At 43.0% G+C, this 22,819-nt stretch overlaps 1 protein-coding gene and 1 non-coding gene across 4 annotated transcripts in view; one reads left to right on the forward strand and one right to left on the reverse strand.

Annotated features, from left to right (window-relative positions):
* LYN (LYN proto-oncogene, Src family tyrosine kinase) overlaps nucleotides 1-22,819 on the reverse strand; it is a 138,977-nt gene that overhangs the window by 113,022 nt on the left and 3,136 nt on the right. The gene's annotated exons all lie outside the window — the stretch shown is intronic.
* LOC115935693 (small nucleolar RNA SNORA1) lies at nucleotides 2,875-3,007 on the forward strand. Its single transcript, XR_004071312.1, has one exon. It is a non-coding gene; the product is annotated as a small nucleolar RNA SNORA1 (small nucleolar RNA).

Here is a 22,819-nt window from a genome sequence, read left to right on the forward strand (position 1 = left end):
GAGAGGAGTGAGGCTCTCCCTGCTCCCCTGCCCATCCCATAGGCCTCTTAAGTGTTTGGGGGTGACTAGGAAAAGAAAGGACTCCAACCCTGGGAAATTATCCATCCTCTTAACTGGGACATTTGTGGTTCCCTTTTCCCAAGACGACCTTGCGGTAGCTTTTCTAGCTGGGTAGCTAGCAATTCTGGACACATCTCAGCACTCCAGGACATCTGACATTCAGGTGGGAACTGACTGGATATTAACAGGGACACCTTAATTCACTGACCACCATGTTTTCTTTTGTCTTTCTTTCTTTCTTTTTTTTTTTTGAGACGGAGTTTCACTCTTGTTGCCCATGCTGGAGTGCAATGGCACGATATCGGCTCACTGCAATCTCCACCTCCCGGGTTCAAGTAATTCTCCTGCTCAGCCTCCGGAGTAGCTGGAATCACAGGTGCCTGCCACCACGCCTGGCTAATTTTTTGTATTTTTAGTAGAGATATGGTTTCACCATGTTGGCCAGGCTGGCCTTGAACTCCTGACCTCAGGTGATCCGCCTGCCTCAGCCTCCCAAAGTGCTAGGATGACAGGCACGAGCCACCACACCCAGCCAGGTCACCATGTTTTCTAAAATAGCCGAAAGATTCCCACATAGCTGAATCTAGTAAAATGATTCTCATCCTTGGTACACAAGCAGAACCACCTGGGGAACTCTAAAAAATACTGATGCTTAGGTCCCCCACCATTCCCATTTCATTGGTTAGGGAACAGCTTGGGCATGGGGAGGTTTAAATGCTCCCCATTGATTCTAATGAGCAGCCAGGGTTGAGAACCACTAGCCACACCCTACACTACAACCTTACCTGCTTTTGAAAAAGGGTAAAATGCACAGTCCAATAATGTAGGGAACCTTGCCAAACCCTGAGCTCCACCTTAGAATTGAAATCATAGCAATGGAAACCATTTATGTTTATCTTCTTTTTTTTTTTTTGAGATGGAGTCTCGCTCTGTTACAAGGCTGGAGAGCAGTGGCACAATCTCGGCTCACTGCAAACTCCACCTCCCGGGCTCAAGCAATTCTCCTGCCTCAGCCTCCCGAGTAGCTGGGATTACAGGCGTGAGCCACCGCACCTGGCCATTTCTTTATCTTTTATAGGTGCATGATCTGCAGGGTAACACATACAGAAATTATCTTGTGTGGCATCATAATTCCATGCCCTATTAAAGAGTGGGGACTGGAGTTTATCCACCGCCAACCTAACCCCATACGTGAACTCAGAACAGAAAAAATGCTCAGAAAAAAGGGTGGTCTGTGATTGACAAATAGAACCCAGGATTGTAAATACATTTGCTGGTGTTCAGCAAAGTTTAGTAAAGTTGAATTTCATATCACATTTCATATCATATTCTAAGAAATTTATTTTCATTCCATCAACCCGACAGCCAAATAATTGAGTTACTTACTCCTGAATTTGGTTACACTATAGCCATAAAGAAAATGTTGGTATTTACAAAGTATTAGCTTCAGGGTATATTTTATTTAAAAAATTGTTCATTGTACTTACTTCAGATTTATCTATAAAAGTCCTGCTATTATTTTTTTTAATTTCAGGAGTCATTCTACCTCATTGTTTATCAACTTTCAGAGAACACATTTTTTACAAGTGATAAAGTAATTTTACTTTATGTTTGAAACTCCAAGCTCTATATAAATGATAAAACACTTTTTTTTTGAGAGTCTGTCTTACTCTGTTTTAATGGCACAATCACAGCCCAGTGCAGCTGCAACCTCCGAGGCTCAAGCGGATCCTCCCATCTCAGCCTCCCAAATAGCTAGCTGGGACTACAGGGCCATGCCACCATGCATGACTAATTTCTTTTTATTTTCTGTAAAGATAGGGTCTCTCTATGTTGCCCAGGCTGGTGTCAAACTCCTGGGCTCAAGTAATCCTCCTACCTTGGCCTCCCATAGTGCTGGGATTACAGGTATGAGCTACCATGCCCAGCCTGGATAAAACACTTTAAATTCTACATTTAGAATAATAGCCAGGTTAATCATACATAGGTAACAAGTTACTTTCAAAAGGAAGGTCTCAATAAAACTTAATTATTCAGATTAGATTATCAACATAGAAACAGAAAGAGCTTACAGTGAAAAATATCCTTCCAGGAAATGATTTATCCCTGATCTTAAAGGGAAAACTTGGAAAAGTAGCAAATTTTCAACCTATTCAGCTCATGAAAAGTTGGTAATCAAAAACACTCAAGTAGTTTTTTAGTCTCTTGTTGAAGTTTATTTCATCTTTGTCTACTTTCCCTCACAGGGCATGATATAGAAGCCTTAATATTTTCATTGTTCCCTACTGGAACCTCTCTGTTCTTTTGAATACTTTAAATAAACACCTCAAAGAAGAGCTGCTCACCATGAAGACAACTTCCCATTCAAGAAAGTACAAGGCCCAGCACGGTGGCTCACGCCTGTAATCCCAGCACTTTGGGAGGCTGAGGTGGGCGAATCACTTGAGGTCAGGAGTTCGAGACCAGCCTGGCCAACATGGTGAAATCCCGTCTCTACCAAATATATAAAAATTAGCTGGCTGTAGGCCGGGCGCAGTGGCTCACGCCTGTAATCCCAGCACTGTGGGAGGCTGAAGTGGGCGGATCACGAAGTCAGGAGTTCGAGACCAGCCTGGCCAATATGGTGAAACCCTGTCTGTACTAAAAAATACAAAATCAGCTGGGTGTGGTGGCACACACCTGTAGTCCCAGCTACTCGGGAGGCTGAGGCAGGAGAATCGCTGGAACCCAAGAGGCGGAGGTTGCAGTGAGGGGAGATTGTGCCGCTACACTCCAGCCTGGGCAACAAAGAGAGACTCTGTCTCCAAAAAAAAAAGCCTCATGCTAGGTGAGAATGGGCACTGTTGATCATGGTGTCCAAAAATAGTTAATGTGGCTAAATTGAGATAGGTTATGCTTCCATCACAGTATGCGTATTGCAGTGGTGACAATGAGACCTGTAACATTTTGCCATGCTTATGAGTAAAATATGTAGGAGAAAAATGTTGACTTTCAAAATAACATTTAAGTAATAAGGAATTTTCAGCTCTTATCTCATAGGACTACTGTTGTTGTTTTTTTTTTTTTTGCATGCTATATATTGATTGAAACATTGTAATGTGGTACATGACTGTGTCTTGGATCAGGTGTCAAAATATAAGTGTACTTTGTACAATTCAACTTCTAGAAAAAAAAAATTAGCTGGGCGTTGTGGAGCACACCTCTAATTCCAGCTACTCAGGAGGCTGAGGCAGGAGAATTGCTTGAACCTGGGAGGCGGAAGTTGCAGTGAGCCGAATTCACGCCACTGCACTCCAACCTGGGCTACAGAGCGAAATTCCATCTCAAAAAAAAAAAAAAAGAAAGAAAGAAAGTACACTGTTACGGCCAGGCGCAATGGCTCACGCCTATCATCCCAGCACTTTGGGAGGCAAAAATGGGTGGATCACCTGAGGTCGGGAGTTCGAGACCAGCCTGACCAACATGTAGAAACCCTGTCTCTACTAAAAATACAAAATTAGCCGAGCGGTGGTGGCGCATGCCTGCAATCCCAGCTACTCGGGAGGCTGAGGTGGGAGAATTGCTTGAACCCAGGAGACGGAGGTTGCGGTAAGCCCAGATCGCACCATTGCAGTCCAGTCTGGGCAACAAGAGTGAAACTCATCTCAAAAAAAAAGAAAGTACAGGTACGTTTTTTAGAATGATGATACATCATCACTGACTCACTTGGTTTCTGCAACCAGATCCTTTCCTGTGTCTGTGCAGTCATGACTCCATTGCTGCCCTGAGGTGGTATATTAACCCAAATCACAGTCTGAAAGTCATTTTTGATTTAGGTTCTTCCCTATTTATCTTTGGTTGAGCCAGGAAATGCAACTTGATAATGACTCAGCACAAGCTATTCAGCTGGGAGCCGGTTCCTAGCCACATCCAGCTCCGTGTTGGAAATATCTGAAGTGGTCAGTCTAGGATACAGCAGTGCTGCTGTAGCTTCCAGGTAGGGTTTCCTGAAGTGTATGCCCAATGCTCTTTCTGAATCAGCACTGAAAATATTCATGCAGGACCTCCCCCGGCCCTACCCGACCCCACAGAGCAAGAGCAATACATTCCTCTGCCTGTCACCAGGCCCTAGGCTGCCAGGTTTGGGGGATACTAAGTCCAGGGAAACCACCAGAAGTAGTTCCAGGGAGGCCACAGGTGTGCAAAAGAAGGATCCCATGCATGAGCCCAAGAAGGAGTCCAAAGCCTGGCCTTGAGATGAAACAGTTCAATTAAACAGTTCCTTTCGTATTAAAGTCAATGTAAAAATACCATCACTTACACTGACTTCATCACACAAGAGAACACTGGGGTTTTGCTTAAAGAATCATCTGACAGCCTCAGTAATGAAAGGAGGTGGAGGAATTCTATCAATTTTCCTGTTTTAAAGGACGAGGTGAAGTCTTACCCATTTTGTAACTGCTATTCTAATCGGAGAACTATTCAGAAGTGGAAACATCTATTCGTAAAGTATTATGGGGGGAAGGAGAGGGAAAAAAAAGCATTATGAGCATCATATGAGACACACGGCCACGAAGTGCCCAAGTGCTGAGCAAAAGCACTGGCAGTGTGGTTTACATCACTTCCCAATAAACCAGTTTTGCTCAGGCATCATAGAGGCACTGCTGCAAATGCCACCAAGAAACCAGAACAGGAAAGGGGCTATGTGGCTCACTCAATCCACGTCTTCTTTGCCAATTATCCTTCTTTTTGTTGTTAGTAAACTCTCAACTAGAACCTTAATAACTTTTCAATGTCTAAGATTTTGTGGCAGCATTTTAAGATAAAGAGTTAGGAGAATATAAGATTTCCAAGAGCTATTCTCCTTAATGTGGAAAAAAATGCAAGCTAGATAAGTATTTAGCAAAAGAAAAGTATGAGATACATACTGAAGAGAAGGTTTAATCCAAACATAATTAAATCTTAGCTATAAAAAAAGTATTAGCTTTGCTTTGGCAAAAGAAGAAAATTAAACTGGGCACAATGGCTCACACTTATAATCCCAATACTTTGGGAGGCCAAGACTGGAGGACCATTTGAGGCCACGAGTTTGAGACTAGCCTGGGCACCATAGTAAGGTCCTATCTCCACCAAAAAAAAAAAAAATTAGCTGGGCATGGTGACGTGACTCTGAAGTCTCAGCTACTCGGGAAGCTGAGGCAGGAGGACCACTTGAGCCAAGGAGTTCAAGGCTGCAGTGAGCAATGATCACATCACTGTACTTTAGCCTGGGCAACACGATGAAATCCTATCCCTAAAAAAAATTAAAAATAAAAAAGAGGAAGATTATTTTTCCCCCAAGAAATAGTGACATTTATAATAGATGTAAACTGAGTTGTCAGCTGAAGTTAATGCAGAAAACTCAACTGGCTTGACACTCATCATGCTTTAAACTTGACGCAATGTTTAAATATTCATTGCAACTCCAGTGAATTTTTTTCTTCTTCATTTTTCCAAGCTATGGTTATAGTAAAAATTGTACCAAGTTGGCAGAACTGGGGGCTCTCTTGTTTTGGCCATGCTGACTGGTTTTCAGTGTCTGAGCTCTTGTCTTCCTCAAGTCAGAGTGGCAGCACATTAGATTCCTGGAGCAGTAGTTAAGCTTGAGCCAAACATCCTAGGCCCAAGTTCCAGCTCCACCTCGCACAGTGACATGACATTGGCAAGGTAATTAATCTTTACTTACCTGCAGAAAAGGGATGATAAGGCTGGGCACGGTGGCTCATGCTTGTAATCCTAGCACTTTGGGAGGCCGAGGCGGGTGGATTGCCTGAGCTCAGACCAGCCTAGGCAACACGGTGAAACCCCATCTCTACTAAAATACAAAAAATTATCTGGGCATGGTGGCGTGTGCCTGCAATCCCAGCTACTTGGGAAGCTGAGACAGGAGAATCACTTGAACCCAGGAGGCAGAGGTTGCAGTGAACTGAGATCGTACCATTGCACTCCAGCCTGGGTAACTGTGTAAGACCCCATCTCAAAAAAGAAAAGAAAAAAGAAAAGAAAAGGGATGATAACTGTACCAACTTCACACACTTGTTATAAGGATTGGTTGAATACAATCTTGACAAGTGTTTAGAAGAATGAATGACATACCGTGTGCACTCAATAAATGTTCCCTGCATTATATTTATTATACATTTCCCAGAAGTGATCTTATTCCTGAGTTTTACATTTATGTTAATGTATAAAGTCTGCTTGATAAACTAAAGTCAAGGACATTATGTTCCACATATTACAACTGTGATTTTTTAAAAAATAACCTTTCAAAGTTAAATAAAACAAACACATCAGTTTAGGGGTCAGGCTGACTTGGGTTCCATTTACTTAGTAGTTAAGTGAGCATAATATTTATTATCCCCAAGCATCTGTTTCCTTATCAATAACAAGAATATCAATATTATACCTTTTAAGGAATTGACTACCTAACAGAGGACAAATATTTAATAAAGGATTGCTATTTTTACTATATTTTCTGTGAAAGGTAATTATTGCCTGATACAAAAGTAAAACACGTAGTAACTGTGCTGGCATCATTGTAAAACTCTTCCAACTAAGAAAGAAACTTAGCTGGGTACAGTGTCTCATGCCTGTAATCCCAACACTTTGGGCAATATATGGAGACCTCATCCTTACAAAAAATAAAAAAATTAGCCCAGCACAGTGGTGTACACCTGTGGTCCCAGCTACACAGGAGGCTGAGGCAGGAGGATTGCGTGAGCCCAGAAGATCAGAGGCTACAGTGATCGTGATTGTGCCACTGCACTCCAGGCATCAGAGCAAGAAACTGTCTATTTAAAAAAAGGAAATTATTAAAACCAGTTTCCTGAAATTTATTATAGAGCTAGAAATAGATTAGTGACTGCCTAGGACAAGGGGAAGAGCGTAGTGAGGGGCTAAAGGATACAGAATTTCTTTTTGTGTAATAAAAATGTTCTAAAATTGATTGTGGTGATGATTGCACAACTCTGTGAACATACTAAAAATCACTGAATTGTATACTTTAATTGAGTGAATTATACAATATGTGAATTATATCTCAATAAAACTATTATTCAGCTGGGTGTGGGTGGCTCACACCTGTAATCTCAACACTATGGGAGGCCAAGGCAGGTGAATCACTTGAGTCCAGGAGTTCAAAACCAGCCTGGGCAACATGGTGAGACTTTGTCTCTACCAAAAATACAAAAATTAGCCAGGCATGGTTGCACGTGCCTATGGTCTCAGCTACTTGGGAGGCTGAGATGGGAGGATTGCTTGAACACGGAAGGAGGAGGTTGCAGTGAGCCAAGAGTGTGCCACTGCACTCCAGCCTGGGTGACAGAGGGAGACTCTGTCTCAAAACAAAATTAAAAGTAAAAATAAAGCTGTTATTATAAAAGACAATAAAACGATCACATACAGTATGAATCTATTTATATGACATTACAGAAAACACAAAACAATGGGGACAGACAACAGGTCAGCAGTTGCCAGGCATTGGGCTGGGGGTGGCACAAGAAAGTTTTTTTTGGGGGGGAGGGTGTGACAGAACTTTTCTGTATTCTCATTATGAAAATAATTCAGTGAATCTGCACATGTATTAAAATTCATAGAGCTATATAGCAAAATTTTAAAGTTGATTTAAAAAACATAAAAAGTTTTCTTAAAATCATCTATTTTCATTTTAATTTTTTCCAAAGAAAAAAATTGCTTACTAATCTTTAAAAGTTTTTTTTGTTGTTGTTGTTGTTTGTGAGACAGGGTCTCACTGTCACCCAGGCTGGAGTGCAGTGGCGTGATCTCGACTCACTGCAGCCTCCACCTCTCAGGCTCAAGCAATCCTCCCAACTCAGCCTCCTGAGTAGCTGGGAATACAGGCCCATGCCACCACTCTTGGCTAATTTTTTAAGTTTCCTATAGAGATGAGGTCTCACTATGTTGCCTAGGATGGTCTCAAACTTCTGCGCTCAAGTGATCTTCCTGCCTCGGCCTCCCAAAGTGCTAGCATTACAGGTGTGAGCAACTGCACCTGACCTTAAAAGTTATTCTGATGGCTAAGAGTGCTTATATCCCATTACTAAAGATTTTGAAATATTTTAGATACATATGAAGTAGTAGTAGTAGGTTTTCTGTTAAAATGGAGGAGAAATTGAGGTAGAAAAGGCAAATTTGAACAGTAAGACAGAACTGTTACTAGACTCTGGAGATCTTCTGCCATCAACCCCTCGAAACCACCATGTGCAAAGTCAGAGGTGTGCTCAGCGTCAGAAAGCTCCCTCCTGATCTCAAGTCTTGGTAAAACTTCCAGAAGCATGTAGCTTATTATTATGAGGAGGAGGGAAGTACCTTTTAAGGTACAACAGAGAAAGCTTTACTGTTCTTAATCTAAACTCTGAATTTTCATTTATATGGCATGATAGGCGTCACATGAATCAAAGTTCTAATGTACTGTTGCTTGATTTTCAGCTCCTTATCAGGAGAAATTAGGTCAAGACTGTAATGCGATCAATCAGAAGATAGCTGTGGACGTTGAAACTGCATAAAGCCAGCGTTCGGGTGAGTAACATGGTTCTCCAACCAGCTCATTCCATTGCAGTTATTTCCTCATCATTTAAATGAAGTTTAGGTCGGGTGCAGTGGCTCATGCCTGTAATCCCAGCACTTTGGGAGGCCAAGGCAGGCGGATCACCTAAGGTCAGGAGTTTGAGATCAACCTGGCCAACATGGCAAAACCCCGTCTCTACTAAAAATACAAAAATTAGCTGGGGGTGATGGCGGGCACCTGTAGTCCCAGCAACTCAGGAGGCTGAGGTAGGGAGAATTGCTTGAACCCGGAAGGCAGAGGTTGCGGGGAGCCGAGATCACGCCACTGCACTCCAACCTGGTTAGCAGAGCAAGGCTCTGTCTCTAAACAAATAAATAAATAAATAAACGTGAGGAGCTTGGGGGGAATGCCTCTCTTACTAAATTAGGTATGGTTTTTATTCTATGTTTCTTTTTTTTAAAATTTTTTTATTATGCTCTAATTTCTAAGATACATGTGCCGAACATGCAGGTTTGTTACATAGGTATACACGAGCCATGGTGGTTTGCTGCACCCACCATCCCGTCATCTACATTAGGTATTTCTCCTAATGCCATCTCTCCCTTAGGCCCCCCACCTCCCGACAGGCCCCGGTGTGTGATGTTCCCCTCCCTGTGTCCATGTGTTCTCATTGTTCACCTCCCACTTATGAGTAAGAACATGCCGTGTTTGGTTTTCTGTTCTTATGTTAGTTTGCTGAGAATGATGGTTTCCAGCTTCATCCATGTCCCTGCTATTCTGTTTCTTTATTTATAAACTTGCTTTTGTTTCTTTGTTTGATGTTGTTGTTTCTTTTTCTTTTCTTTTTTTTTCAGAGATGAGAGTCTTGCTCTGTTACCCAGGCTGGAGTGCAGTGGCATAATCATAGCTCACTGCAGCCTCCAACTCCTGGACTCAAGGGACCCTCTCACTTCAGCCTCCAGAGCAGCTAGGATGACAGGGGCATGCCACCACGTCTAGCTAAAACTTGTTTTTTTATTTTTAAATTGCTTTACCCCTAATGAGATGCTTAAGGATGAGCTAATGATAAAAGAAAAGGTGTTCTCTTTGCTATTTGTCATAACATTTTGAGAAGAATGAAAGTGCACCTGGTATGTACACCAAATTTCCACTTCCCCACAGGACTGGTGACAATGCATGAGTGAATCTACCAGAACAGGCCAGGGGTACCATGAGTAGGGAGTGGGCAGGGATCCTCCAAAATCAAGAAAAGGCTCGGGGTAGTACAGTTTAATCCAAAACAACAGCCAAAACTGGGTAGAAAATTAGACTCTTCAAGGAACTCCCAGGTACATTACCCCGTTTAATCCTTGCAACAACTGGATGAGATACCAAACAAAAATCTGTTATTACTGTTTTATGTATTAGAAAAACAATAGATGAAGGAACTTCATCTAATGTCCCAAGACTGGTATTTGACAAAGCATTGACTAGAATCCAATTCCTTTAAAAAAAAAAATTGTAGAGATGAGGTCTCACTATGATGCCCAGCCTGGTCTTGAATTCCTGGCCTCAAGTGATCCTCCTGCCTTGGCCTCCCCAAGTGCTGTGACTACAGGTGTGAGCCACCACACCCAGCCCAGAAACCAATTCCTGACTCTCAGTTTATGACTACGACATCATGCTGCTCCTCAGACACCCCAAAGTTCACAACCTGGAATATTTTTCATTAGCTACTACAGTGTCACTAATCCATACCTATATTCTTCACCAAGATTAGTAAGGAATCCAGCCAAGTTATTTCCCCATCTCTTCCTACTTTATTTCCAACTAAGGGACTCACTTCTTCACTTGGAAACTGTTCTGCTCTGGTCAGTCTCCTTAGTCCAGTATTCCCTCCATTCTCAGGATTCACTCTTTGTTCAAATCCTCTGTAGCATCCAGCAGTTGCTAACAGAGACAAGCAGTTAAAACGCAGAGATGCCAAGCATCAGGAACTGTGGCTGGAGGAAATAAACTGGAGGTTTTGGGGCTGGCTGCAGTGGTTCACGTCTGTAATCCCAGCACTTTGGGAGGCTGAAGCAGGTGGGAAGATCGCTTGAGACCAGGAGTTCAAGACCAGCCTGGGCAACATAGTGAGATCCCCAACTATACAAAAAATTTTAGGCTTGGCACTGTGGCTCACGCCTGTAATCCCAGCACTTTGGGAGGCTGAAGCACAAGGATGGATCACTTGAGCACAGGAGATTGAAACCAGCCTGGGCAACATGGCAAAACCCCATCTCTACAAAATACAAAAATTAGCCAGGCAGGCCAGGCCTGGTGGCTCACGCCTGTAATCCCAGAACTTTGGGAGGCTGAGGCGGGTGGATCACCTGAGATCAGGAGTTTGAGACCAGCCTGGCCAACACGGCAAAACCCCGTCTCTACTAAAAATACAAAAAAATTAGCTGGGAATGGTGGCAGGTGCCTGTAATAATAGCTACTCAGGAGGCTGAAGAAGGAGAATCGCTTGAACCCATGAGGCAGAGGTTGCAGTGAGTCAAGATAGTGCCAATGAACTCCAGCCTGGGCAACAGAACAAGACTCCGTCAAAAAAAAAAAAAAAAATTAGCCAGGTGTAGTGGCACATGCCTGTAGTCTCAGCTACTTGGGAGGCTAAGGTGGGAAGATCCCTGGAGCCCAGGAGGTTGAGGCTGCAGTGAGCCAAGATTGAGCCACTGCACTTAAGTTTGGGTGACAGAGTGACCACTGTCTCAAAAAAAAAAAAAATTAAGAAAGTTAATCTGGCACAGTGGCATGCACCTCTAGTCCCAGCTACTCAGGAGGCTGAGGAGCGAGGATTACTTAAGCCCAGGAGGTGGAGGCTGCAGGAGCCATGACCATGCCACTGCACTCCAGCCTCAGCAACAGAACAAGACCCTGTCTAAAATAATAAAAAGTAAAAAATAAAATAAAAATAAGTTGGGGGGGTTGGGGGATGCAGACAGGCAAACTACAGGCTCAGCATGTTCTCTTGGGGTATGGTTATTCCTTGCATGGCCCAGACTTCACTTGTGACTTTTTCACAGAAAGATGGGTCCCTTAGTGGGTCCCACAGAAAGATGAACCCACAGATGGGTCCAGTGCCTGTGCATGTTCTTCATATCTTGTGTGACACAAAAATTTATACTCTAAGCCAGGTGCAGTGGCACGTGCCTCTAGTCCCAGCTACTCGAGAAGCTGAGGCAGGAGGATCACTTCAGCCCAGGATCTCAAGACCATAGTGTGTGAGTGATAATCGTGCCTGTGAATGGCCAGTGCACTCTAGCCTGGGCAACATAGTGAGACCTTGCTTCTAAAAGAAACAAAACAAAACAACAAAAATAAAAGGAAAATTTTCTTTAAAAAAAAAAAGTTTTTTAAACATTTTAACTTTCTGAGTATAGCTGGAACAGTTTTGCTATTGAGAACTCATGGCTTTGACTGCAAGTCATATGCATGCATATTCATGAGTAGTGAGTATCCAAGAAGTGTTTTCTGAATGATGCATAAGTGAAGCATCACTTCATGGATTAACAAATGCCACAGGTCAATTATGCCTCTCTCTGTCACCCCCAACAAAAATAAATATCAAAACTACATGAAACAGAAGTTGAAATAACAGTCAGTAACAAAGGTGCTGTGTTCCTTAACATCAGAAAAATGAGTCCTTATTTTACTGAAGAATAGCATCACTGAATTCACAAACCCAGTTAGTACTTTCAAATGCCTATGCACAGACTGGCACTGTGTCATATAACAGGATGTTTGATTACATGTGGGTCAGTGGAAACCACCCTTATCACACCCACATATTTGCATTTATAAATTTACTTGGCTGTGCAGAAAAACCAGCTATATATGGCTTATGCCAACTAATTTTACTAATTAATGGATGAATAAAAAGGTATTTAAATAAGGCTCAGATCAAACTCATGTGTGAGAATTTTAGCAACTGAATCGCCAGAGTAAAACAGGACGAGGTCTTGCTCTCCAGTTGAATTGCAAGTAAATTCCACACACAGAGAGATGCCGGTGGTAGCCAAACCCACAGCTTGAAAATCTGTTTATTTGCCAAACCAAATGGCTTTGTACTGCTTTTCAATTCCCTACACTTTATTGTTTAGAAGCCTACACTGGAAACTAAACAAAAACTAGAAGTAGAATGGCAGATGCCTTTCAGGGGAGTACTGCTTGGGGGAGGGTCAACATCATTCTGCTTTTTGGTCATGGGGGTGGTTACACAAGGCTTTGCGTTCAGCTAGATTCTTCTGTTTTCTGCACTTTTCTATGTAAGTGTTATACTTAAATTTTAAACACACATACACACACATACACACACACTCCTGCATTGGGAAAACTTTTTTTAAAAATTCCCTCGAATCCTGTTAGAAAGAACTGTGTCAGAAATATTCTTTCTTTGGCAAGGCACAATGGCTCATGCTCGTAATCCCAGGACTTTGGGATCTCGAGATGGGAGGATCATTTGAGCCCAGGAGTTCAAGGCTGCAATGAACTATGATGGTATCACTGCACTCCATCTTGGGTGACAGAGCAAGACACTGCCTCAAAAAAAAAAAGAAAGATACTTTCTTATTATGTAATTTGGAGTTAATGAGTGCATGGCTAGAAATATTAATATAACTGTATCATCAAATCAGGAAGCACCTTTTAGAGCCATCTAATGCAACTTTATGTATTTATTTTTTTGAGACGGAGTCTTGCTCTGTCGCCCAGGCAGGAGTCCAACGGCGTGGTCTCAGCTCAATGCAAACTCCACCTCCTAGGTTCAAGTGATTCTCCTGCCTCAGCCTCCCAAGTAGCTGGGACTACAGGTGTGTGCCACCACACCTGGCTATTTTTGGATTTTTAGAAGAGATGGGGTTTCACTTTGTTGACCAGGCTGGTCTTGAACTCCTGACCTCGTGATCCATCTGCCTCGGCCTCCTAAAATGCTGGGATTACAGGTGTGCGCCACTGCGCCCTGGCCTTAATGTAACCTTTTCTAAAAGGTCTTGTAAGAATCTCTTAGCCTTTGCTGACAAACATTTAATGATGGAGAAGGACCCTTCTCCAGGACCCATGCAGGCAGCTTTGATGGTTAGAAGTTTCTCCTTACTTTGTAATCCACAATCTCTGCCTTTGTAAATTTCTCCATTATCATTCCCTCTCCCACATCACACCATTTCAATATACTGTCAGCCAGCAATCCACGTGGCCATGTATTAAATGACGAAGAGTAAAGATCCTGTCCTCTCTCTGCCAAAAAAGTGAACACCCGTCTGCTTGGTAGGTAAATACCCAGCCAGAAGAAGGGCAATTTATCAAACTTAATGAAATATCCTCAAGGACACCTCTGTCTATTTGTACACGTATCTGCTCATCAAGCAACTTTTTTTTCATTCTTTAAAGTTGTGGTAAAATAAACACAATATAAAATTTGTATCATAACTATTTTAAGTATATAACTCAGTGGCATTAAGTACATTCATATTCTTGTATAACCATCACACCATCCATCTCCAGAACTCTTTTCATCTTGCAAAGCTGAAACTCTGTACCCATTAAGCAGTAACTTCCCATTCCCTCCCCCATCAAGTCCCTGGAAGACACCATTCTATTTTCTGTCTCTATGAATTTGACTATTTGAGGAACCTCACATTAGTGGACTCATACAGTATTTGTCTTTTTGTGTCTGGCTTATTTCACTTAGCATGATGTCCTCAAGTTTTGTCCTTGTTGTATCATGTGTCAGCATTTCCTTTTTGTTTTTGTTTTTTTTTTTGAGCCGGAGTTTCGCTCTTGTTGCCCTGGCTGGAGTGCAGTGGCGGGATCTCGACTCACTGCAACCTCCGCCTTCCGGGTTCAAGTGATTCTTCTGCCTCAGCCTCCCAAGTAGCCAGGATTACAGGCATGCACCACCATGTTCGACTAATTTTGTATTTTTAGTAGAGATGGGGTTTCTCCATGTTGGTCAGGCTGGTGTCAAACTGCCGACCTCAGGTGATCCGCCCACCTTGGCCTCCCAAAGTGCTGGGATTACAGGCATGAGCCACCGCACCCAGCCAGCATTTCCTTTTTTTAAAGGCTGAATAACATTCCATTGTATGGCTGGGCACGGTGGTTCATGCCTGCAATCCCAGCACTTTGGGAGGCCGCAGCAGGTAGATTGCTTGAGCCCAGGAGTTCAAGATTAGCCTGGACAACATGGCAAAACCTTATCTCTACAAAAAATACAAAAAACTAGCCAGGCATGGTGGCATGCACCTGTAGTCTCAGCTACTCAAGAGGCTGAGGTGGGAGGATCACCTGAGCCCAGGAAGTCAAGTCTATAGTGAGCTGTAATGGTGCCACCACACTCTAGCCCGGGTGACAGAGTAAAACCCTGTTTCAAAAAAAAAAAAAAAAAAATTCCAATGTACGTATAAACCACATTTTATTTCATCCATTGATGAACATGAGTTACTTCTAATTCTTGGCTATTGTGAATAATGCTACTATGAACACAAGTGTACAAATATCTCTGAGACCCCACATTCAGTTATTTGGGGTATATACCCAGAAGCAGCATTGCTGCATCACATGGCAATTCTATGTCTAATTTTTTGAGGAACTACCATATGATTTTCCATCATAGCTGTAGCATTTTACACTCCCACCAACAAAGCACAGGATTCCAATTTCTCCACATCCTTGGCACCACTTGTTATTTTCTGATTTTTGTTGTTCTGTTCTTTTTTAACATGACATGATTTCATCATGATTTCTCATTTTTTATAGTAGCCATCCTAAGTAACTTTCTTTTTATTATTGTTATTATTATTTTACAGACAGGTTGTCGCTCTGTCACCCAGGATGGAGTGTGGTGGTGTAATCATTGCTCACTGCAGCCTCAATCTCCTGGGCTCAAGCAATCCTCCTGCCTCAGTCTCCTGAGTAGTTGAGACTATAGGATTACATCACTGCACTCTGAGTAATTTTTATTTGTTTTTATTTTTTCTTTTTTTTTTTTTTTGTCTATACAGGCAGGTTCTCACTTTATTGCCCAGGCTGACCTTGAACTCCTGGCTTCAAGCAATCCACCTGTCTCAGGCTCCCAAAGTGCTGGGATTATAGGCATGAGCCACTTCCCCCCCCTAAGCAACTTGCTTTTGATAACAATACCAATGACTACCATTTAGCTATGTGCTTCACTTGTGGCTAGTTTGGAATCCACTGTAACCTAGAACACTCACAACAAACTGCTGAGGTTTAAACATGAGGACTCTGAGGCTAGCAAGGCCAGCACCTTGCCAGCAGCAGCCCACAGTTAGGAAGGGACAGACCTGGGATTTCAGCCCCCACATGAAATTAATTCGACACCCTGTGCTCTACCGCCCTGCCCTGCCTTACTTTTGACCATTCAGAGTGATTTCTGGGCACTCATTTGGGTGCCAGGGATCTCCTGAGCAAGTCGCCCACCCACAACCCTAGCAAAGTCATTGATCGGCATTCTGGTTTGTGAACAATCCAGAGAAAACAGAGCACAATAAACTCCTGTAGGATAGAAACCTCCCACTTATTTATGTTGGTATTCCCCCAAACCACCCACTATCATGACATACAGCACTCGATAAATATACATGGGCTGGGTGTGGTGGCTCACGCCTGTAATCCCAGCACAGCACTTTGGGAGGCTGAGGCGGGTGGATCCCTTGAGCTTAGGAGTTTGAGACCAGGCTGGCCAACATGGCCAAACCCCATCTCTACAAAAAATAAGCCAGGCATAGTGGCACACACCTGTAGTCCCAGCTACTTGGAGGCTGAAGTGGGAAGATGGCTTGAGCGCAGGAGGTCAAGGGTGCAGTGAGCTATGACTGCACCACTGTACTCCAGCCTGGGATTACAGCCTGGTCTCAAACTCCTGAGCTCAAATTATCCTCCTGCCTTGGCCTCCCAAAAAACAAAAAAATTAGGCAGGCCTGGTGGCAGGGCCTGTAATCCTAGCTACCCAGGACTGAGGTGAGAGGATGGCTTGGGCCTGGGAGGTGGAGGTTGCAGTGAGCCGAGATAGCACCACTGCACTTCAGCCTGGGCGAAAGAGTGAGACCCCATCTCAAAACATACAAATAAACAAATAAATAAAGAAATACACATGAAGGAAAATTTTTGTTATATACATTGGGCATCTATCAAGTTTGAAACAATACAAAAAGCCAGTGTGGTTCTGAAAGACAAAAATCAACTGCTATGGTGCCGCATTTCATTATACCAACAACCATAAACTCCATATTAAAATTTTGCTTAAAACCAGGGATTCGGCCAGGCGTGGTGGCCAAATCCCTGGTGAGTGAGATCGCACCACTGCACTCCAGCCTGGATGACAGAGTGAGACTCTGTCTCAAAAACAAAACAAAACAAAAAACCAAGGATTGTGCCCATTACTGTATCTGTCACTCTCCAGGTCACTTAGGGGAGGTGTCAAGTACCTACTTGCAGATGACGATTACAAGCTTAAGCCTATTGCTGTCACAGAAAACAGAAATAAATGTTACTTTCTAGCTTCAAATTAATCTCTAGAGAAGTAGCCTTGAGTCATTCAACTCTCCACCTACTCAAAGCATTAAGTCAGTGTTCAACGTGTCTTCACTCTTGGCTATGTCATAAATGCCATATTGTAAAAGAGTGTAGGCAAGAAGTTGCCTGTGATGGACAAAAAATTAGCTTCATACTAAAAGGCTCCAGTGATTCCCCTTCGTTAATGCCATGAAGTCCAACATTTAGTATTAGGGCCAAGCACCCTCCAAGCCTGCCTGTGGAGCCTCCCACTGCCTCTCTGGAACAAGCTCCGGTAATGTGGAATGATCCCTGCATAGTCAGGCTGTCCTTCCTCAGGAAAGCCCCTTCTTTCAGGGTGTGTGGCCCACTCCCTTCAGGATTTCCACCAACATGGCAGGTGTGTACCCCAACTCCTAACACTGTGCGGGACTCCCAGTAGCTACCCAGGAAAAGTTTGCTAAACTGAATACTAAACATAGCAGTGGAAGGTTCTTTAAGAAAATGTTCTATTTACAACATTTACAGCGCATCAGCTCTCCTGAGACAGGACTCTTACAATTATATCCATCAAGCGTCCTTCAAGTCACTCTAGCTCCAAAGTTCCCTGTCTGCTTCCACCTGCCTTCTGCAGTCCCACTGGCTTCATTCCATTGCTCCTTATATCCTGCCGTTTTAAAATCATATAAGGAGCCAGGCGCAATGACTTATGCCTGTAATCCCCGGATTTCGGGAGGCTGAGGCGGCCGGATAACTTGAGGCCAGAAGTTCGAGACCAGCCTGGCCAACACAGCAAAACTCTGTCTGTACTAAAAATACAAAAAGTAGCTGGGCATGGTGGTGTGTGCCTGTAATTCCAGCTACTCAGGAGGCTGAAGCACAGGAATCACTTGAACCCGGGAGGTGGAGGTTGCAGTGAGCCGAGATCATACCATCACACTCCAGCCTGGGTGACAGAGCAAGACTCTGTCTCAGGAAAAAAAATATATATATATATGTGTGTGTATATATATATATATATTTATATTTTTATATGGGACTTATGTATATATTTATATGTGGGATTTATATATATATTTATGTATATATGGGATGCTCATTCTTTTAAATATAAAGACGTACAGAAGTAAAAACAGCACTCAACTGTCACCCAGAAATAATCACTATTAAGATCTTAGTATAAAAATTGTTTGAAATGCAGTTTATAGATGATGTGTCCATATATGAATATTTTATTTCAGAAATGGTATCATGTCATCTACTAGTTTGTGTTCAGCTCTTTTGCTATTGTTTGTTTGTTTGAGACAAATTGCACAGGCTGATTTCAAACTCCTGAGCTCAAGCAATCCTCCTGCCTCATGCTCCCATAGTGCTGGGATTACAGGCAAGAGCCACTGCGCCTGGCCGCCTGGCCGTGTTCAGCTTTTGAAAAAAAATTTATCATATTAGTAACTGTAATTGAATGTTTTATCTTTTACGATATTTACAAAGTATCCCATTATATGAATGTGACTTAATTTGTGTTTGTTTAATAAACCTCCCTATTGGACTGCCCATCTCTGTACGTTGGAAGGGGGCATGAAAAAATGTTGATTAATGGATACAAATATACTGTTTGATAGAAGAAATAAGACCTGGTAGGGTGACTAGAGTTCACAATTAACTATTGTGCATTTCAAAACAGCTAGAAGAATTCAAAAGATTCAGCATTTAAAAAGAAAACAAATATTTAAGGTGATGGCTATCGCAAATACTGATTTAATCTTTACAAATTATATGATGTATTAAATTATCACGTGTGCCCTGAAACTATGTATATCTATTATGCATCAGAACAAACAAACTCTGATGGAGCTGGCCAATCCTACCTCAGAAAAGCTGCTCCAGGCCACATTCCCCTGCAAGTTAAGGGGAGGGGCTGTTCCACCAGATTGTATTTTCCTTTTTCTATTTTGTTTTGCCTACAGATATGTGTATCTGAGCACAAGGTAAAATGTTTCTTGCTATGGGTTGTGGTCAAATAAGTTTGACAGGCTGGGCGCGTGGCTCATGCCTGTAATCCCAGCACTTTGGGAGGCCGAGGCAGGCAGATCACCTGAGGTCAGGTGCTCGAGACCAGGCTGGCCAACATGATGAAACCCTGTCTCTACTAAAAATACAAAAATTAGCCGGGCATGGTGGCGCATTGGCACATGCCTGTAATCCCAGCTACTCGGGAGGCTGAGGCAGCAGAATCGCTTGAACCTGGGAGGTGGGGGTTGCAGTGAGTGGAGATCGCACCACTGTACTACAGCCTGGGCGACAGAGCGAGACTCCATCTCAAAAAAAAAAAAAAAAGATGTTTGACAGCCACTGCTCTATCCCAAGAATTTAACAAGGAATTTAACAATTTTTAAAATAGTCCTGAATTAATATAGTAAGTATTTAAAAATTATTATGTAGCCTGAACATTAAAAGATTTTGAAACGTCTACCCAAGAGTTTCATAACACTTTCCATGACGGGGAATTTCAAAATGTACATTTTTCCGTTGCTGAAAAAGTCAGGCATGGCCAGGGTGGGTTTCGCAAAGCAGGCTCTGCCCTTAAGACTCTAGACTGCTCCTCTCTCCCACCCCGCCCCACCCCTCACTTAAGGGCAAACCGAAAATGCAGAGGGCAGCAGAGGGTAGAAAGAACCCCGAGGAAAACGCAGCATTGGGTGGTAAGGAAGGTGGGGCTGCAGGCAAATGACCCAGGGGCCTGGGGTGGAGGAAGTATCACTTCCTTGCCTGCCTCCTCTGGGGCCTTTTCTCTCCAGCATCGGGCTACAGTTCTGCTCTCCGTGACACAGCTTCCCCCTGGAAAGCAGAAGTGGTCCTCCCTCTCCAGAGAGCCTCTCTGAGATAAGCTTCTCCATTCCCCTCACCTCCGTGGGGGTTAACATTTACAGGAAGAGTGGGGGCACCCAGAGACCCAAACACCAAGAAGACGTCATTGCTTCAGTGGGAGGCAGAATGAATACACACCCATCTCTCCAGTCTCACTGTACCAGCGCCCAAGGGTAGGCCCAAAGACCACACGAAGACCTCCCCACCAGATGTTTTGCCAATGGAGGGAGGAAAGCGGGGACTGGAAAGAAGCTTCCAACCAGTATGGTCTGGTGTCAATAAAGAGGAGTGAGCAAGATTTCAGATGCTCACAGAAAGGTGTGGGCAGGCAGGCAATATGTAACTTTGCCTGAAGCATGGACTGTAGAAAGGAAATGAGACCAACTAAAAAACTATCTGAGCTATGAAGACTTCTTCCCAGTGTTCTACAACCCAAAAGCAGAGCCTCAACCATCAAGAAACAGCCACTTAACTGGATTTTTTAAATGTATCTCGATTCATGCAGTTCTATAGGATGTCATTTAAGTAGCAGCATTCTGAACACTGAGCATTTACAATAATGAGATTAACTGACAATCTCTTCCCATACACGGTCAGCTCATGCCAATTCCTGGTTGAAGAAGCCTTTGTAAGATGATAGGGAACGAACTGGGGAGAGCAGAAGAAGGGGTACTGGAAGCCTGAGGGTTAATAAAGCCCAGTGAAAGAGCAATGCCATGGAAGAGTTCTATACCAAGGAAAACTGTATCCTGAGTGTAAGTACAGCTTTTAAGAAATAGCTCTGTGGCAAATAAGGAATGCTGCCAGCTAATTCAGTAATGAGAGAAAATGAAGTACAGAACAGGATGAAGAGGATAAACAACAAAGGCTACTACAGGCCCTGCTCTTGTCAGCATGGATGAGGCTTTTTAATACATCATCCCAAGTATTTAAACTTGCTCTTCTAAATTACAAGACAGGGCCAGGCACAGTGGCTCACACCTGTAATCCCAGCATTTTGGGAGGCCGAGGCGGGCTCACCTAAGGTCAGGAGTTCAAGACCAGCCTGGCCAACATGGTGAAACCCATCTCTACTAAAAATACAAAAAGTAGCCAGGCATGGTGGCGGGCGCCTGTAATCACAGCTACTAGGGAGGCTGAGGCAGGAGAATCACTTGAATCCAGGAGATGGAGGTGCAGTGAACTGGGATCACGCCAAAGCACTCCAGCCTGGGTGACAAGAGCGAAAACTCTGTCTCTTCAGTGGGAGGCAGAATAAAAAATAAAGAGAGCCCTTCCAACTAACTTAAGCCAAAGATACCCCAGAAAGGCCAGGCGCAGTGGCTCACACCTGTAATCCCAGCACTTTGTGAGGCCGAGACGGGCAGATCACTTGGGGTCAGGAGTTCAAGACCAGCCTGGCCAACATGGTGAAACCCCATTTCTACAGGAAATACAAAAATTAGCTGGGTGTGGTGGCATATGCTTGTAAGTAATCCCAACTACTCAGAAGGCTGAGGCAGGGAGGATTGCTTGAACCCAGGAGGCGGAGATTGCAGTGAGCTGAGATTGCACCACTGCACTCCAGGCTGGGCGACAGAGTGAGCCTTCATCTCAGAAAAGAAGAACAAACAAAACAACAACAACAAAAATCTCAAAAGGTCCAAGTCTTTAAACTGACAAAATTTCTAATCCCTCCATTGGCAGATTTCCATACCATTCTCTACACATGGGTATCTCCCCCGAAAGGGAACTTATTCAAAATAAATTTTAGAAATGATAATGGAGTGAACTCAAAGTTTCACAATTTAAGTATCAGGAAACCAGACAGCTGTAAGAAATCTTTCAGTATTTCTGACTGGAAAAAAAAACCCAACAACTTCCTCTTCCATGTTCTTCTCTTCATTATCAGCCTTAAAAGATGGGAAGCAATGTATATCTATACTGTTGGCCTAGAACAGTGCCTTGCACACGGCAGCTGCTCAAAATGATCAGGTGTTTTAATGTGCGTCCTATGAGCCCTGTCTCCTTAATTTATATTTTCACTTAAATGATGCTCTCACTGATAAAACAACCAGGAGGTTGGCAAAGTTTACAGGGAGACACTCCCAACACAGGTCGGGGAAAGTCCTTTTGCAAAGTATTACTCAGGTACTTCTGTATTAACCAATAAGCAACTGATTGCCCCCAAGACAGTCACTAGAGCTGCTCGGACAGCAGCCAGTATAGGTGTCATCTTAGCAGTTACTGGAGACCACCCTTTCCCACCCCCAAGCAAAAAGCAGTGCTAAAAAGCACAGAAATTCATTTCTAGAAGACAGCTTGAAGTGCCCAGCTTGATGGTGCATCTGCTATGTCCTGAGCAGTTAGCCACTTAGTTCAGACAATTACCAAGTGATAAAAGAAAACTAACTCATGATTTCACTTTTAAAATGTTTGTTAAATGAACTATTTATTTGCTTTTAAGCACAGATGGTCTGCAACTTAATGATTTTTCAACTTTACGATGGTGCAAAAGCATTAGGCATTCAATAAAAACTGTACTTCAAGTACCCATACAACCATTTCATTTTTCACTTTTAATACAGTATTCAATAAATTACATGAACTATTCAACACTTTATTATAAAATGGGCTTTGTGTCAGATGATTTTGTCCAACAGTAGGCTAATGTGAGTGTTTCAACCATGTTTAAGGCAGGTTAGGCTAATCTATAATGTTTAGTAGGTTAAGTGTATTAAATGCATCTTCTACTTTCAGTATTTTCAACTTACGATTGGGTTTATTGGGACACAGCCTCATCATAAGTTGAGAGGCATTTGTAATTGAGCA

The sequence above is a fragment of the Gorilla gorilla genome, chromosome 7, assembly GCF_029281585.2.
Source record: "Gorilla gorilla gorilla isolate KB3781 chromosome 7, NHGRI_mGorGor1-v2.1_pri, whole genome shotgun sequence".
NCBI lineage: Eukaryota > Metazoa > Chordata > Mammalia > Primates > Hominidae > Gorilla > Gorilla gorilla.